The 18963-nt window shown below is 35.4% G+C and overlaps 1 long non-coding RNA gene across 1 annotated transcript in view; it reads left to right on the forward strand.

Moving 5' to 3' along the window:
* Window positions 1-16121, forward strand: part of LOC135321064 (uncharacterized) — a 37061-nt gene extending 20940 nt beyond the window's left edge. The window contains exons 2-3 of the long non-coding RNA XR_010380486.1: window positions 6374-6468; window positions 15998-16121. This is a non-coding gene — a long non-coding RNA (uncharacterized LOC135321064). The remainder of the gene's footprint in view (window positions 1-6373; window positions 6469-15997) is intronic.
* The last annotated feature ends 2842 nt before the right edge of the window (window positions 16122-18963 follow it).

The following is an 18963-nucleotide window of genomic DNA, read 5'->3' on the forward strand; positions in this document are numbered from 1 at the left end:
AAGGAAGGAAGGAAGGAAGGAAGGAAGGAAGGAAGGAAGGAAAGGAAGGAAGGAAGGAAGGAAGGAAGGAAGGAAGGAAGGAAGGAAGGAAGGAAGGAAGAAGGAAAGAAAGAAGGAAAGAAAGAAGGAAAGAAAGAAGGAAAGAAAGAAGGAAAGAAGGAAGGAAAGAAAGAAAGAAAGAAAGAAAGAAAGAAAGAAAGAAAGAAAGAAAGAAAGAAAGAAAGAAAGAAAGGAAGGAAGGAAGAAAGGAAGGAAGGAAGAAAGGAAGGAAGGAAGAAAGGAAGGAAGGAAGGAAGGAAGGAAGGAAGGAAGGAAGGAAGGAAGGAAGAAAGAAAGAAAGAAAGAAAGAAAGAAAGAAAGAAAGAAAGAAAGAAAGAAAGAAAGAAAGAAAGAAAGAAAGAAAGAAAGAAAGGAAAGAAAGGAAAGAAAAGAAAGATATCCCTTATTGGATGTATAATTTGCAAATAATCTCCTCCGATTCAATAGATTGTCTTTTCATTTTGATGATGGTTTCCTTGGATGTGCAGAAGTCTTTTATTTTGATGTAGTACTATTTGTTTATTTTTGCTTTTGTTTCCTTGCCTTTGGAGTCGGATCCACAAAAACATCACTAAGACTAATGTCAAGGAACTTACCACTTATGTTTTCTTCTAGGAATTTTATAGTTTTAGGTCTTACATTAAATTCTTTAATTCATTTTAAGTTAAGTTTTCTGTATGGTGTAAGATAGTGGTCCAGTTCCATTCTTTTGCATATGGCTGTCCAATTTTCCCAACACCATTTACTGAAAAGACTGTTCTTTCTTCATTGTATGTTCTTTGCTTCCTTGTCATAGATTTATTGTCCATATATTTCTGGGCTCTCAATTCTGTTCCATTGTTCTATGTGTCTGTTTCTGTGTTAGTACCATACTGTTTTGATTACTGTAGCTTTGTAATATAGTTTGAAATCAGGGAGCATGACACTTCAAGCTTTGTTCGTCTTTCTCAAGATCGTTTTGTCTATTTGGGTTATTTTCAGTTCCATACAAATTTTAGAATTATTTGTTCTAGTTCTGTGAAATATGCCATTGGAATTTTTATAGGGATGGCATTGAACCTGTGGGTTGCTTGGAGTAGTATGGACAATTTGTAGTATAGAAAATAAATCACAAAGTAGTACGGATAAATGCATAGATACTGACAAATGGGCTATTGTTATAGACAAGGCAAGAGATGATGGTGTCTTGCTAGACTGGTTAGTGGGGAAGGAGATTATTAGTAGTAGAGTTTAATAGTTAAATTTGTGATGGAAAAGAAAGGAGTCAAAAATGATTCCAAGGTTTCTTGCCTAAGTAAATGATAAATCAGAGCTGACATATCCTGAATGATGAAGACAGAGAAAATTTAAGGCAGAAGATCAAAGTTAGGTACTTGAACACTTTATTGAAATATACATTCCATACCATAAATTTCACCTGTTAGCTGTATATAATTTAAAGAGTTTTAGTAAACTTAGAGTTGTGCAATCATCAATTCAATCTAATTTAGAACATTTCCATTATCTCCCAAAAGATCTTCTGTGCCCATGTGCAGAAACAGAATCATCCAAAATATAGGCTTTTGTGTCTGGTTTCTTTCACTTTATATTATGTTTGGAGATTCACCCAGGTTATAGCATGTATCAATACTGCATTTCTTTTCACTGCTGAATAGTATTTCATTGTATGGATATGTTACAGGTTGGGTTTTTTTCCCAGTTTGGGGATATTATAAATAATGCAATTTTGAACATTCATGAACAAGTCTTTCTAAGGACATGTTTTTATTTCTTATGGGTAGATTCCTTAGAGAATAAGTACTGGGCTGCATGGTAAATTTATATCAAGAGTTTGGTTTTGCACTAACATTCAAGTAGAGATATTGTGTAGGTACCTCATGTACTGGACTAGAATTTGGGAAAGAGGTAAATATAAAGTTGAAATTTAACATTATGCACATGATTTCAAAGTGACTGGACAGTGTAAGTTCAGCTAAGTAGTAATGTAGTTAAAAAAGAGAAAGGTTTAAGAATTAATTCCTCGACATGCCAATTTTAAGGTTAGGAAAATGAGGAGGATTTATAAAAAGATAGTAAGATGGAGCAAAAAGAGACAAGGTCAAAGCAGACACTTTCTGTGTCCAGTGCACCATATCCCTTGGCCAATTTCTAGGCTCAGCTGAAACTGTGGCAGACAATTTCAGCCCAGATTAACAACCTCCCAAGTTTTTCTGCTTAACTGCCTCAAGGGTTTTTCCAAAATGAAAAAAAAACTCACTCAGCCCTTGTGGTGGTGTACGGAATCAAGGAACCAACAGGCAATTCTCAATGAGAAGATGGGACTCAGGATTATAAATGCTCCAGTCTCCTATCCTTTGGCAAGATAATTTTTGAGTTTCAGCTAACAAAAAGGCTGACTGGCATTGATTCAAGAGAAAATAGGAGGAAAGAAAAGGAAGGAAATTGAGATGCATATAGAATCTATTTCTGGGAGTTTTGCTGCAAGGCAGAGGAGAAAAGTGCCGTGGTGGTAAGGAGACAGAGATATGCAGTGAGAGAGCTCATGGGAGGGACTTGTTTTAAAGATAGAGAATGTTACATTGTGTTTTTATAGTAGGAAGAAACACTGAAGATGCAGAAGACAGCGGGAGAATTGCTGGAGTGATGTCTTAGAGTAGGGGAGGAGGCATTTGATTAGGAATAAGTGCAGAATGTTACTTTGGAAGCATGGACTTTATCTGCCTGAATGGGGGAAGGCGGAGCTTTTGGATGTGGATGTGAGTCTAAGGGTATATTCAGTGGTGGGAGCATTAGTCTGATCCATGGCTTAACGAATAAATTCACTCCTGAACATCAAGAAACAGATAGTCCACCTTCTACTTGAACCCACCAACAACACTGAATATTTATATCTTATAAGAACCCATTCCATTTCAGACAGTCCTAGAGCATCATAATTTCTTCTCCATGATACTGCATAGAGTGAAACTATAAAGTCCTGGATGTGGGTGGGAAAGACATACTTGCTGCAAAACAAAAAGCAGCCAGTTGCAGCAAGTAAGGATAAAGTGAATATCCTTATCCACCAGCCAAAACTAAGATCAGGAAGTACACATACAGGAAAGCAAGTATGTATGCATGTAGGAAATACACATGCATTGAAAAAGGTAGTTGTGGCAGTCACAAATGTTAGACAAATTAAGCTACAAAGCAAGATACAACACAATTTCTTCAGCACAGGTATATCAATTTTATTTTAGTCCTTTTTATTTTACATCTGAAAGTTTCATGTTTTTCATTTGTTTTGAGTACTAAGATAAAGGTCTTAATACACACAGTAGATAAAGCCTTGCAATAAGATTAGAGAACTGGTCATTTTAGTTTAGTTTTTTTTTTTTTTTTTCCTGCTAGTATTAAGCTGTATAATAACTCTTGTCAACTGGAGAGAAAATAGAAAATACTGACTTATGTTAACATTTAATGAGTACCTGCTATGGTAAGACACTGGTAGGTGACAGAGATAAAAGATGAATTAAACAGTTTCTGTCTCCATGGAATACACAAAAAATTGCAGTGGAGCATTATTTGAAGACAAAGCACATGGCAACAAAACAGTATATGATGACTCCATCTAGATGTTGGTTAGGTCACGACAGAGCAGGAGTCCCATGAAAAGGGTTTTGAAATCTGGAGACACTGACTAAAGAGGGACATTTCAGATAAGAAGCTAAACTCACTTCATTTCTAAACTTAGTCTTGTGTCTGTATAGTTGGGCTTTTCAAGGCTTTTCAAACTCTATTCATAGAGTTCTTCACAAGCTACAGTAGCTGGAGAGAAATTCAAGAGGAGGAGGAAGTCAAGATGAGCAATTAGGGCTCTTGCCCTTTCACTTCCACTTCAAGCAGAGATGTGTTTGAAAGCATAAAAGGAGTTCCATTAATTAATTAACTAATTAAAAATGTAAATTAATTGAAAAATACATTTATAAAAAAAGTCACTGGGTAAGATGACCTCTAAGGTTCTGAATCTAACTTTCCATAGGAAAACTTTTCAAGTGGTCTTGTGTACATTAGTACTATTTTGTTAATTACCAGAAGAGAAATTTGATTGCTCCTATACTCTTGGGATTGCCACATGGCTGCCAAATAAGTAAAAAAACCTAATTACCTACTCCCCACCAAAAAAAATTCTCAATACTGATAACATCTCCAACAAAGCAAAGTTGGGAAAGCTTAATCATTTCTCAAAAAAAAAAAAAAAAAGGTAAACTGCTTTTTAGATAATCATGAGGGTACAAAGTAGATTTTGCATCGTTATGTATATGCTTTAATTTTCTGTGGTTTCCTTGCTCAGTTTCTATTTTTGTTATGCAAAGAGCACACAGTCTGTTTTATGTTATCAAGAAACCACAGTTAAGAAACTGGACACTAAGAAGTCTCAATTTTCCTAAAGGTTTGCTTAAGAAGTGTCACTATTTCGCAGTATGTCAACATTCTTATGACATCCCATCATATGGCTTTATTCACATTTGTTTTCTACAGTTTGCCTTGTAAGCTTATCAATTACTAGGTTAACTTAGAGTATGTCTTGTCCTCAGACCATTATCTTGCATCACAAGATCACAAATTAAAAATGTCTCACATTGTTTTTTCTGTGAAGAAATTGCATTTTATAACTTTATTTTTTGTACATTATTGTCATGATTTTTATGATAATAGCATTTTTTTATGAAAACAGTTACTGCTTATAAAATGCACAGAGATTTTTATAATAAATACTAACTAACCTTGTTTTACCCCACATATGTAAAATTAGTATGTATGTCTAGAATTGGGATCAAAAAGTAAAACTGATTTTTATGCATTTTTAAAAACCTTTTACAACATAGCCTACTCCTGTTTAAATCCAACTAGTGCTACAGTATTTTGTAGCTAGACTAACTTTGTGACTTTGAAGTGTTCTTCACGTTGCTTTTTACATGGCATCAATTTCACTGTGCACCAGAGGTGACTGAGAAACACATTTTGTTGGTTAAAAATATTATAGTAAGTGACTGTCCTCCATGCAAGTTTCAAATAAGAACCAATCAAATCCTATATTGTGATGTGCAAATTTTCAGGCAATTTTCACTGGTTTGGCTCTTGTGAAGGTTAAGGTAGCTTAACGGTTGAAAGCACACTGCAGGGAAACTAACTGGACAAGTCAAAGGATAGAGGATTAGGATTTCATTTCATTTTAGCTGTAGCCACGTCTGTTTTCTGTCCAAGATGCCTCTTGCTGCCATTTAACCCATGCTTTTAAAGACAAAACAAGTTGAGAACTTGAGGGCCTCTGGCTTCATTTTAACAAGGCGTCACTAGCACTTCGGTACCTAATTTGTCATAAAGGTCAGAGGCCACTGGATGTTCGAAACCTACCACCAGCTGATGGTCATTACAAACAGCAGTTATGTTTCAAAGGCAAAGGAGGTTTTGTGATATTTACTTCAGTGTGTTAGTGTTCCACCTCAAAGCATAGCTGAGAAGATTCTAGTTTAAATAAAATCATCCTTGTGGTTGACTGCTTACAAGGCAGTAGCAAAAGATGGAGCTGTGTTCAAAGAGATTCCATTTGGTTATTCCAGTCTAAAAGTAACACCATGTAATTCTTTACAGTCCTCCTCGTGCTCAAACACTGATTATGGGTTTCCTAGTTCTCAGTTTGGAGTACAGTTAATAAAAACAAAACTAAGTTAGAAAAGTAAATTATTAAAATGTGTTAATATGAATTTCTATGTCTAGCCAGACTGTTGAAAATGTAAAAAATGTGGAGAGCTATAGCTGAATTTCTGTACTACACTAAATATTATCCAATAGCAGTGTCACATAAAACATACAGAAAATATTTTATTAGATTTTACTATGCTTCTAAATTTGTTTAAACTTTACCGATTTCTTCACTATTTTGCCCTCATTTTTATTTATGCCATTTTATACTAAACAATTTTGACAGGTCTGAAGAGCTAATATTCGGAAGCAAACTCAAAACCTACCATATTTTTACTAGATAATCCCAGCATAATGAATGCAATAAGTATTTGTGTTAAATAAAGAGATCCACCAGTTTCCAGAAAAAAAATTGTTCTTAGAATCATGACTTTAGCAGCAAGAACCCTTGGACATAACCTTGTCTAAATAATACTAAGATATGTATTTCTATAAAAATCCCTGATCATGAAGATAGCAGATCATGAAGACAGAAGCATGCTTGAGATTGGCTGAAAATAAAAAGAGAGATTCTAGTGCTGCCCTGGTAGAAGTGTCCTACTGAGTGCCTGAACATACAGAGAATGTGAATGATGATCTCCTAATACAGGTGACAAATGATACGGACGTGGGGGAAGATGCTGATTGTAGCTGTGGGGACTTCATCTCTCCACATACCTACTAGATCACCAACTCCATCAAAAGGTAAACTTCCTGTGAACATAAAATCTGTCACTAATGTTGCTGATAATTTTTCTCATATAAGATACAAGGGGCAGTAAGAATTGTGACTCTGAACTTCACTTTGATCTGTAAGGAAGAACTGCTTAATGATCTGAAAGTGGCAGTGATCTTGGGAGAAATTAGGACATGATACAGTTAGAATTAAGTTTAGCTGCATGCAACAGAAAATCCAGATCAGCTTGTTTAGTGCCTGAGATTTGATTCTTTGCTGAAAATGTCCAGAGGTCAGCTCTCCAGGGTTAGTATAGGAACATCACAAATGACCACAGGTCCCAGGCTCCCTACACTCCTCTGTTCAGAACTCAATAGGTTAAGAGCATGGATACAGAATCTAACTTCACTGCCTTCTAGTCATTTAATCTTTGGCAAGTCAGTTCATCTCTCTATACCTCCGCTCTCTACATCTGTAAATAGATTTATAATCACTCACTATAAATTATTTTAATGGAAATTGTTAATTGGAACTATGGATAGTAATTTGTAATAACTACTCAAACTTAATAGTAGCTAACATTTAATGAGTGCTTCTCGTGTGCAGGTGCTGTTCTTAACTCTTTACCTGCTAAGTAAGATACAGATAATAAAATGCAGCATCAAACTCCAGCCCGGGCAAAGTGACTACAGGATCCCTGCTCTTAGTCCATCCTCGTTATTTAGAATGAGGAAACTGAGGTTCCTACCTCAAATGATTGTTGTGAAGTGTATATATGCAAATTGTGAAGAATGATTCCTGGTACATAGCAAATACTATAAATACTGCTGGCCATTATTACTGCTACTGCTTTTCTGATGTAGCCATCTTCTGCATGGCAGCTACTGATCCAATCATTTCATTCTCGATAAAGGACAAGTTTATGTCACCCTCCTTTTAGGACAATTCCTATATACACATAATCTCCGTTTATACCTAAAGTAATTTAGGTCCATGAATATGATATGTAGTCTTTATTCTATATCCTGGCAAAATATGTAGAGTTTATCACTCAGGAAATAAAGAAAAACTAAATATTGGGAAGATACAACTTACAGTTAACTACTGTATGTCATCTAGGAGTTCATAAAAGTGTAAAAATCATTTATTGGAGAGTCTTAGACAAACACGTACCTTAGATTTTTAGGAAAGCATTTACAAAATAAAACATATGCAAAAAATGTAAGTATGATCTGGTATCTAGAATTCCATTTTTCAACTCCCCAAAGAAGACTCTTAGGAACAGAACAGTTAACAAAAATAAAAGCAAAACCAATGAAGAAATAAAAAGGGAGTATCTCAAGAAACCATAAGGTTTGTTTTGATGAGCTAAGATTTGCACATAGAAACTGTCATAGATCTCTATGACCAAAAGCAAGAAGAGAAAATCAAAGGTAAGACAAAATTTCAAGGATAATACTAGAAAAGGAAAGTTTACTTTAGCTATGCATGGTATACAAAGCTGAACAAAAAGGGAGAACCTCTTGGTTTGGGGAGATGAAAGTGAAATAAAGAATTACTCATTTTTTAGTCTTCATTTTCAATCTCCACTGTGAAGACCCTTCATACTGAGAAGAGTATAACAAATATCATTGAGACAGTTCTCCACATGCTGTACCTTTCCCGCACTGTGCTTTGCACATATTGTTTCTACTTTCTGAATATCTTTTCTCTCCGATTCACTCATGAAACTCTCACTCAGCCTTCAAGAGCTAGTTCCAATGATAATCCAAGAAAGCCCAGAGTGAGTGGGAGAGTTTCAAGAAGACATATCTGTTAGATGATATCCAAGTTCCTTCCCACACAGGGATGGGATAAAGCCAGCTAAGGATAGCTAGGTGGATCAGACTCAAAATTTCAAAATGCTAGAGCTCATTCTAAGCCAAGAGTTCAGGAGTAGATAGATTGAGCTCACGAGTAAATGCCAAAATGGGGACAAAATGAGAAACAAAGTCACACACCAAGTCCAGTGAGATGAAAACTAATGGTTCACATTAGGTGGAAATATTACAAAAAGAGATCAGTTTTATTTAATACAAGCCTTAATAATGAATTTAATATGAGCCTTAGTGATTTCCACAAACATCTTTGGATGTCTTAAAAAAGTGTCTCCAGTTACCTTAAGTCTTTTTTTCTGGTTGCCAGCTTCAGTTTCCTCAGGTGTAATAAACTTCCAAGGCTAGTTATGGCCATTAAGTAAAATGATGCATATAAAAGACCCTGGTCTGCTGCAGACACACAGAATTTGCTCAATACTATGCAGCTGTAAAACTCATGAATAGGTTCAATACCTTGCCAAAAGTAAAGAGTTAAGATGAATCAACAGTGTCCCAATTTTCAAAAAGAAAATGGTTTATGACCACTTGAATAACCTGCGGACAATGAAGCTGAGGTCACTTTCTTCCTCTCATTCCACTCCCAGTCCAGGTCCTCCTTCTGACCTCTCTGTCTCTGCCAATGTCTTCTCCCTCTCTGGGCTATTCAGGCTCAAGTATGTAAAGCCCTATTTGAATCCTTCTTCCTCGTTCTTGCATCTATTCACTTGTCAAGGTATGTAGATTCTAAATGGTCCATGTCACTCACGTCCGTTCCCATTAACAGAGTTCAGGTCCTCATTTCTTCTCTCCTGAACTGTGCAAAACCCTCCTAACTGCTCTTTCACCTTCTGTGTCTCCCCCACACTAAATGCATCTCCACAACTCTTTCTGTTGAATTTCAACTCATTTACTTGAACCCATCATTTCAGCCTGTCAGGATCATTCAAAATCCTAATTCTGTCATCTGTCATCTACAACTTGTGATCTCTGTATTCCCTACCCCTGCTTTCTCTGTTATTATCCAAATCGTAAAACTAAAATAATAGGCAGTAAGACAAAGCAAAGGGTATGCAACTGGAAACCATTTCCAAGGTTGTTATCAATTCAAAGCAGTTTAACTAAATAAAAATTTGTTAGTATCCTTCCATCTACAATGCAGTACAGTGTGGAAAAAAGCATTTCACAGTCTCATCAGGCATATAGTCTTGGTTTGAAATTCCAGTTTTCTACATGATAGTAATTTGGAAAGAAATTTTAAGTCAACTGAGCAGGCAAAATGGTAATATCATACCTAACTTATTAGCTTTAGTGTTAATTAATATTATCAGGAAGGCAAATCTAGTTCAATTTTCAGAATATGGTGACTGTTGAATACGTTTTATTTTTAAAACATTAAGCTTCATGCTAAACATGCAGAAACACAAAGAGTGAGACACAGTTTCTGTTCTCAGAAAACTTAAAACAGTCCAGTTGAGAGGCATTATAGATGTGACAAGAAAAGTACACAAATATTAATAAAAATGCTGAATGTGATAAGACCCAGTGAAATGAAATGGAGTTCAAAGTAGAGATCACACATGTCCTGAGGGTTGAGCCTAGTCAATTGCTTTTAAAATTGATTTGAGGGCAATGAGGAATCAGTGAAAGCTTTTAAAGAGCGAGTTAAACAATGATAGCTAGATTTTAGTAAGGCTGAACAGAGAGCAACCTGTAAGCTATATTATAGGCTTAGGGAGAAAAAGCCAGATAAAAATATACTAACATTACTTTTTTTTTTTTAATCTTACTTCACTCTTATGCTACATTTGAAACTACTGACTGCTGCTTCTTCCTTGATGTTCCCTCTTTCTTCTCCTTTTCTTTAAACTATCTCTCTCTCTCTCAAGATCTTGCCCAAAATGTTTAGTTATTTTTCAATCTTATTTCCGACTTCTTTTTCTCTACTTCTGCCTTAATTTTTGATGTTTCCTAAGTTCTGCCATCTCCTCTTTTCATTTCATAGCATTCCATTACACTCTTTTTAAACAATTTTATCTAGACTCAAGAGTTCAAATGTTGCCTGTGTCTTGGCAATTCCCAAAACGAAATTTCTTTGCAGAACACTCTCTTGAGCTGAAGATTTAAATTCACCTGGTCCTAAACTTCTGCAATTGAATACTCAATCACTTCTCACTCAAGTCAAATTCGTTATCATCTTTAAAATGAACTATCACTCATTCATTCATTCATTTATTCAGCAAGCATTTTTTGAGCCTTTGCTATACCTAGGTACTATTATAGATATTTGGGCCTCCCAATGATTAGAGGTATTAATTCTTGTAGAACTTACATCAAGTTCACCTTGGCAGTAGAATTTCAGTATTGTGATTCTGATCTTGACACACACACTCCCCCGCCCCGCCAACACTTTCTAATCCTTTAGTTACTATCCAGTGTCCTCGGGATAAAATTCAAGCAACTCAGAGTAACAGTTAGAAAACAAAAAGTCAAATTAGTGAGTTAGCCCATGCTTACCTAAAAAAGAGATTTTGCCATAGTTCACAAATTTTATAATGTATAATTCATCATGTGAGCAATGCTCTAGCTCACTCTTAGCTTTTGCCCTTGCTGTTTCCTCTATCTGAAAAGTTTTCTCTTCTTCATGCATGCCCCAGCTAGCTAATGCCTACTAATTCTTTGAAATTCAGCCAAAGCATCAGCTCTCCTGTGATCATTCTGTCATTTCTCTAGGATGGATTAAATGACTTTCTCTATATTCCTAGGAACATTTAATATATCCCTATCATAGCATGTATCCAAATCTGTTATATTTACTTTCTACCACAGTACAAGTACTTTCTGAGTTAAAGAAATATGGGGACTTTGTGGTTAATCTGATTCTCTGTACCAGTCATCTTAGTAATGCATCTCAACTCCAAGTCTATCCTTCTTTGCCCAGCTTGGTAATACTATAGCTGGAACCTACAAACATTTTGCCAGCTGATGTGATGTGAGGCTGTGTTAAGAGAGGGCACTGAAGGTTAGTGTAAGAATCACACCTTTCTTACAGACCAGCTCACTCACACCTTGCAGTTTTTTTTGCCACTTGACAAACCTTTGGTTGGGACTAGCTCTGGACTGACTGTGCCCTCCAGCAGGTTTCTCAGTCACTCAAGGGGACACTTCTAAGGAAGAAATACAATCCACGCCACCCTTGAACAGGTTTCTCAGTTCTCATGTGGATCATTCTTAGGGGTCAACTGGGTCTACTTTTCACATCTACAGATTTCTTAAGCACCAGCAGGATGTGTGTTTCTGGGCAGTCATGCTTTCTCTCATAAGGGCTGAATCTCTGCATTTGGGAACTTCTTCTAAGTTCTTAGTTTCTTCTTGTGCACCCTCCCTTGGCCCTAGATACAGTATTTTCTTTCTGCATCTGCTTTTTCTTTAGCCTTAGAGTCCTTTTTTGTCCTTTTTCGCTAGTTAACTCTTCATATTGAAATTTTCCCTATTCAAATTACTGTGTGGTTTTTGTCTCCTGGCTGGACTCTGATAAACCCTAGCACAATGTTGGGCACATATCGATGATCAAATAAACAGTACCTGAATTGCTTAAATAATGATCAAAGAAAGAGGCTTAAAGTCTAAACTGCTATATTAGCTGAAGAAGGGCTAGATGCAAGAATCACTGAGAATTCAAACTTTACTGAAGATGGCAACAAATTATACATGAGGAGCAAGATGGAGCCAATGATAACACCATGATTTTGAGCCTGAGAGATTGGGAAAATGGTGGAACTATTAAAAGAAATAGACAAGTAAAGAGGAGAACTTCTTTGGAGGGAGAGATGGTCATTTTAAGCAATTTTTTTTTTTTAAATCATAAGCTCATCTCTTAAGAGAATGGCATTTCCTGGGGTGTCTGGAGTATCTGTGGTTATATTAATCAAGTTACTCCAGTAGCTGAAACAAATAATCCAAACATCGCAATGAACGGCTGAATGGGCAGGCTTTCTCTTTCCTGATTGTGTAACAGTGCAAAGCCAGTGTCTGGCTGGAGAGCTCTCACGTGGTAACTTAGGGAACCAGGCTCCCTCCATCTCATATCTCTACTTTCCCCCTGGAAGTCCTCCAACTCTACATGTATGTGGGGAAGGAGACAGAGAAAGAAGAGTGGCTTGGGGGAAGAACTGGCTACAGTCTTATATCTGTGGCACATTTAGGCGGGAAAGAAAAAGCAGGAAGGAGAGTCAATGCCTCTTTGGCCATAATGGACTATATTAACTATCCACATTTATGTGAAGTGATCCTAAATGGTCTTACTGTGGGGTGAGAAATTTGCGAGAAAGCAGAAAAACTTCCTTTCTAAGCAATACAATTTTTCTCTGGGCTTATTTATAATATTAGTTCATTAGCTTGCTCTCAAAATAATGGCTCTATTCAGTGACAGTCTGGTATGTTACACACAGCCTCTAATAGAAAAACCAGCCTCTCTAAAGAAATGGGTACTACTGACAATGGGTACTACTGGACACTTGACTTGTGAATCCTCACCTCGCAAACATCCATTACATCCTATCAGGAGAACCGTTTCCTTGATGTAATTTTACATCTTAAATATAACAATAATAACTAACACTTATTAAAACGTCACTACGGGCTGCACCACATTGTAAGTCAAATATACGTATTATTTTACTTAAGCTTCACAATTGCAGTAAGAACTGCTTCAGCCCTTACTATGGCCATTGGAAATGTACTTTTTCCCCAAATCTTGGAACAGATGGAATCTCAACTCTATACTCCCCATGAGCCCTTTTTCCTCCTCCACTCAAGTCCTTGTGCTACTGTAGCTTCCAGAGTCTGCGTAGGACTTACCATTTGGGGACAAATTGTAGGAAGAAGTGGCATTATTCTTTCTGCTGAGAACATGCTTTGAGTTTGAGAATTCACAATTAATTTCTACAAAGAAAAAATGTGAAAAAATTCAATGCTATATTGGTATTCTAAATATGTTTTAGTCTGATAAGTATTTTACAATGTGAATAGAAATATTACCAGGTAGTACCTATAAAGAATTTGCATAGCTTCCCATTGAACTTGGGATTAAATCTAAACTCTATAAAAGGAAGTTTCCTCTGTTACATGAATCTTGAGCCACAGCTCCAAAATTATTTTGAGCTATTTTTCTATTTGCTTCTTATGATCAGCTGTCGTGGTTATTTCTTTTTCCTTCCATTTCTAGAGTATCCCAGGCTCTTCCCTATTTCATGGACTTGTCACCCAGCTGCTCTTTCTTTCTAGAAAGTTTATTCTTTTAATTTTCTCCTGCCTGCTCCTTCCCATTGTTCATCTCACTTCTGAAGAGAAATTTTCCCGGAGTAACTAATGAGGAGCAGATTCTCTAGTATTTGTTTTCCTAACACTTTCTAAAGTTACTTCATAGTGTTTATCACAATTTATTATATTTATTGTGTGTGTTTATTAAATGTTAAAGCTTTATCTCTGATTTCATTTTTTATTCATTCATTCAACAACTGAAGGAAGGAGAGAAATGAGACTATAGTTAGAGATATCTATAAAGTCAAGTACTGTCAGCCTCTGTAAGATAATTTTGAACATGTTCATTCTAGTTTGTTACAGGTATGTAATACTGGCTAGCAAATTATCTTATAATTTATTGGCTTAAAATAACAGCTACTTTATTATACTTATGCTTTTGTGAATCAGGAATTCAGATGGAGCCTGGCTAGATGACTACTTTTTTCATCCTAAGTGAAGTGAGCCAGAAAGAGAAAGACAAATACCACATGATATCACTCATATGCGGAATCTAAAAAAAAGAAAAAAAGAGGACACTAATGAATTCATCTACAAAACAGAAACAGACTCACAGACATAGAAAACAAATGTATGGTTATCAGGGGGGAAAAGAGGTGGGAAGGGCAAAATTGGGAGTTCGAGATTTGCAGATATTAATATATATATAATAGATAAACAACAAGTTTATACTGTATAGCACAGGAAATCATATTCAATATTTTGTAGTAACTTATGGTGAAAAAGAATATGAAAATGACTGTATGTATGTTCATATATGACTAAGACATTATACTGTACACCAGAAATTGACACAACATTGTAAACTGACTATACTTCAATAAAATATACATACATATATAAAAGGGGAAAAAAACAGAAAAAATAAAAATAATATAAAACAAAAAATAAAAATAATAGTCAGAGATAAACCTATATTAAACAATATCTAAGATAACTTCCAGGGTCCTATGATTCTGAGAATTATTTTAAATTTTAAATAGGATAATTACTGAAATAAAATACACATACTGAAAAAGAATAAATAGTAAATGTCAGCCTAGTTAATTTCCACAATCTGAACACAGCTGTGTAACCAGAATGCAGGTTAAGTACTGATAAAGTTATTAGTACTTATAATTAAAATATTTATTTACGTTATCACATTTTTTCAAATATAAGATTATTTATGTTTTGGCATTTATATTTTAAAGTCAAAGACAAATGTTTTCAAAGATAGAAAGAGTTTAATTACCAAAAAGGTTAGTATACCTGTACCTTTAAAGTTTTGCTGTATCCATAATGGGTGAAGGTGTTTTGAGTCAGAAATAAGTATCTGCTTTTAAAGTCAATAATTAAAAATTTTTAGTTTTATCACTTGCTATCTTAGAAGAAAAATGTACCCTTTAAATAAGGCCTTATGCAAATAAGCTACTGGCTACATATATACATATATGTACATGGGTAATAAAAATAATGATAAAGTACACGTATATTCTTTACTTGGGATTTTCAGTAATTAAATTAAGTCATTTTTTTAATGGTGTTTCCCTAAGAGGCTAATCACCAGTCACGATACTGAAAAAGGTAATAATGGAATTTAAATGACACTTGGAAATTGTAGTTGAGTCCCTCATGGACGTTCAAGTTTTATTTCTCATCAAGACTCCTACCAGGAGAATCTTCAGGATTATAAAACACAAATACCTTGATATTTCATAAGGGGGAAAAAACTATATTTCCCTTTTTTATTCCCAAACTGTCCTTGGTCAACCTCCTTCTCTCGTGACATGTAGATTCTGAAAGACATCTCTTCAAACATGGGTATCTTTTCCCCACAGAAGAGCAAATAAAGTAAAGTTGTACTCAAAAACAAATTCTGCCTAGAAATTAAAACTTGAAAAAAGGGATAAATTGTGCTTGAGTTGGCATCTCACTTGATGCACAGGTTCTTAACATAGTATATAAATCTTTTAAAATAAACCATTTCCTTCCGAACTAATTAAATAGCATCAAGTCCCAAGCATAGCTTTTGGCCATGGGCTTCAGAACGTATCTTGTAAAAATTATTAGGGAGAAAGAACTTACAGAAAATCAAGGAATGGTAGGTAGGTAGCCATTAATTAATGAAAAAGGAGCCCCAAATAACTCTAAATATTTAGGCTTCATTTAAATGTGCTTACTAAGGGGACGATTAGCCTGTTTGAGAGATGGTCGGTTCATTCATTGCACAATGCAGGTCCCTTGGAGGCACCGCTGTGAAGGGAAACAAAGAGTGGGGAGCCCCCCCACTCACTCTCCTCTCCTGCAACACCCCTGTTCACAAAGCCCCTTTCAACTGCTCCTTTCTTCTGGATGTTTACTTTTACTCATTCAGATCTCTTTTTTGCTATCTCATGCGCAGCCTCCCCCAGCCCTCCAGCAAGCTGGACTCTTGATACAACCCGACCACAAGCCTGCCATTGACGAAAACCAACTTCATGCCCAGGATTCAATAATTTTGTAGAAATGTTTTGTGAATTTTCGCTTTTTACACGCTAAAACCAAGTTCCTGGAGAGAACTATTCTGCAGTAACAACAGAAAGTCAGTATAAGCATTTTGGACAGTTTTTCCCTCCTTGATATTTTAAATAATCAAGCACAGGAAACCAGCAGCACCTGAGTAATGTAAGAACGGCAGAATAAAATTTCTGTGATATGTCTGGAGTTGGTATACTTGGTTTTGATTTTTTTATACTTTGATTTTTTAAAGGTAATTTTTATAATTCAGAAATTTTTATACCCTTCAGTATAAGATAAATGAATGTGTATATGATATTATTATATGAAATTATATATATAATATTCCCCCATGATATGTGATTATATATAAATAACTTTGCAAAAAGCTATACCTATAAAGGGGTGGGGAGACTTTTAAATTAAGGCCATCCTTAATTATAAACCAAGAAAACTAACAAAAAATATTCAACAAATATCTATTGAAAATAGCATAATCAAAGGAATATTTATAATGATACCACCATTTACAGGTAAAAATTTCAACACTTGTGTAAGTTCGTTAGACCATTCTCCAAGTCATGTGTGTAAAGTGGAATAGATTCTGTTCAATCTCATCTTTTGAACTAGAATGACAGTATAGCTTAAAAGGTATTTTAAATAATAAAAAATTAAATATTGACAAAATCTATAAGAAAACTATTTTAATACAAAGTAAATTAATCAAGTACAGGCTATGAAATCCAATGAAAACTACTAATTTACTGCTTCATATTCTTATGTTATAAAAAATCATTTTAAGTCAGCTTCAATATTTTTTAAAAAATGCATATTTCAAACTCTATAAGAAGCCATAGCATAGTAACCAAGAATTATAATAGCATTGCACAACTATAACATTGTGTGGTTTTTTCTTCTTTTCAATATCTTTCAAGTAAAAGTTAAAAGAATTTTTCATGTCAAAGAAACACATTGCTATTTCTCAATATCTCCACTTCTTACTTTAGAAATATGCCCATGTTCAATCTATTATTTAAGGCTTTAAGTTATTACAAATGGTGAAATTTTATCTTTTTCATCAGTAATAAGGGAGTTCCACAAACACAAGTGAATATTTCACTCATATCCTTTACACATGGAGTCACGGATGCGTTTTTAATTGGGATGATGCCAGTCTTCTAAACTCTCAGATACTTTCATTAAAGCACACGTGCATGTGAGCAATGATGACCCATTAGAGCAGTCATAAATTTAGTCTCTGAGAAATGAGAAGGCTTCACAGATGACTTAATTTGCTGTGGGAACCTGTGCTTCCTCCGCGGGTCCCCTCTGCATTTGGCTGCCCCTGACCTTGAGCACATCCACCTGCTGGAAGCCACGTTTGAGTCTCTGACCAGGGAAAACGCCTGTTTGACGGCAGAATCGTATCATAAGACAGTGTGATGGAATTTTTCTTTCTCTGTCATCATTAAGGGGTTTTCCCCTATAGTGAGGGGAATGAAAAGTACGATTTAACGTTCTCTGGAGAGTGGCAGGGGGAAAAAGGGCTCAAAGCTTTGCGTGCTGCTTTCCGAGTGGGTCATTTCAGTCCTTGGGGAGAATGGGATGTCCCAGTGGAATTTGCCAAAGACTGGTCTGAAAAGAAAGGGATTAAGACCCTTTTCAGGATGGAAATGTAACAAAAGGACCACTTTTATGATGTAGCAGCATAAAATAAGGGGCTGTATTGTGCAACTGATTGCTAAAGATCTTTGAATCCGGTAGCCTGGCCTGGTAGGCCCTGTTCCCCGCGGGTTTAGAGGCTTTTACAGAATGATACGTCTACACTCGAAGCAGAGTTCCGCTCTCATTTAGGGGCAAGTAAGAGATTATCAGTTTGTTCCTACAGGATTTTTTTTTCCACACCTACCGAAAAGTGGCCTGTAGGGAGATTATACTCTAGTGAAAGTTGCTGCTAATTAAAACAAGTAATTAGTGTTCCTCCAGGCTTTGCGGTTTCACTCACTTTTGCCCTCCAGACAGCATTAGTTTAAAAGCAATCCAATTTCTAGCAATAACAGACTGTAAAAAAGTCATTTAACAAGTATATAAGTGTAAGGTTACAGTTCAGGCGTTGATTTATCTCTTCTGGGCTATTTAGAAATAGTGTAGCAAAGTTGAAAAGAAAGAAAGTTAAATAGCTTTAAAAAAAATTTAACACTAAGAAAAGAAAAAAAAAGACTACATGCCTCAGTCCATTTACAAAAAAAAAAAAATGACAAGCAAAAACTGAGAGTCTATGAGATTTCTCAAATTGCATTAGGAAACCAAAATTGGATTTAATGCTGTTTTCTCATAGAACCCTCACTTAGCATTTTGTAAACAGATCATTTCATTAAGTCCTTTTGTTTCTTCTCCCGCCTTTGCTGAAACAAGGACTTTTTATTGACTGATTCTCATTGAAATGAATTGGAACAGTAGAGTTTAACACACAACACGTTATTACCTCCTTTTTTTCACAATTCCAAAATGACTAGCAGAGCTCTAGTTTGCATATCTGGTGGGAGGATTTAGTTAAGCTAGAGAGATCTTGAGAGAGATTAAAATATTTTATTATAAAGAGATATTACAGAAATTAATACAAAAAATCATACCTACACTAAATCATGCCCTGCTAAAATTCTTGTCTAATTGCTCAGTTTTTGTAACCTGACATCCTTCTATAATTGCTGCCTTTGCTGCTTAAAAAGATCTATTTCTGAGGCTGATATCATCAAAGACATGTGTGCTACTGTGCAAGCAATTCAGTATAGCTCATCGTTAAAATCAACGTAAGTCTACTTTTCCTTAGCAAATGAATTTATGATACTTTAATTGATGCACAATTTTCAG

The sequence above is a fragment of the Camelus dromedarius genome, chromosome 3 (genome assembly GCF_036321535.1).
Source record: "Camelus dromedarius isolate mCamDro1 chromosome 3, mCamDro1.pat, whole genome shotgun sequence".
NCBI lineage: Eukaryota > Metazoa > Chordata > Mammalia > Artiodactyla > Camelidae > Camelus > Camelus dromedarius.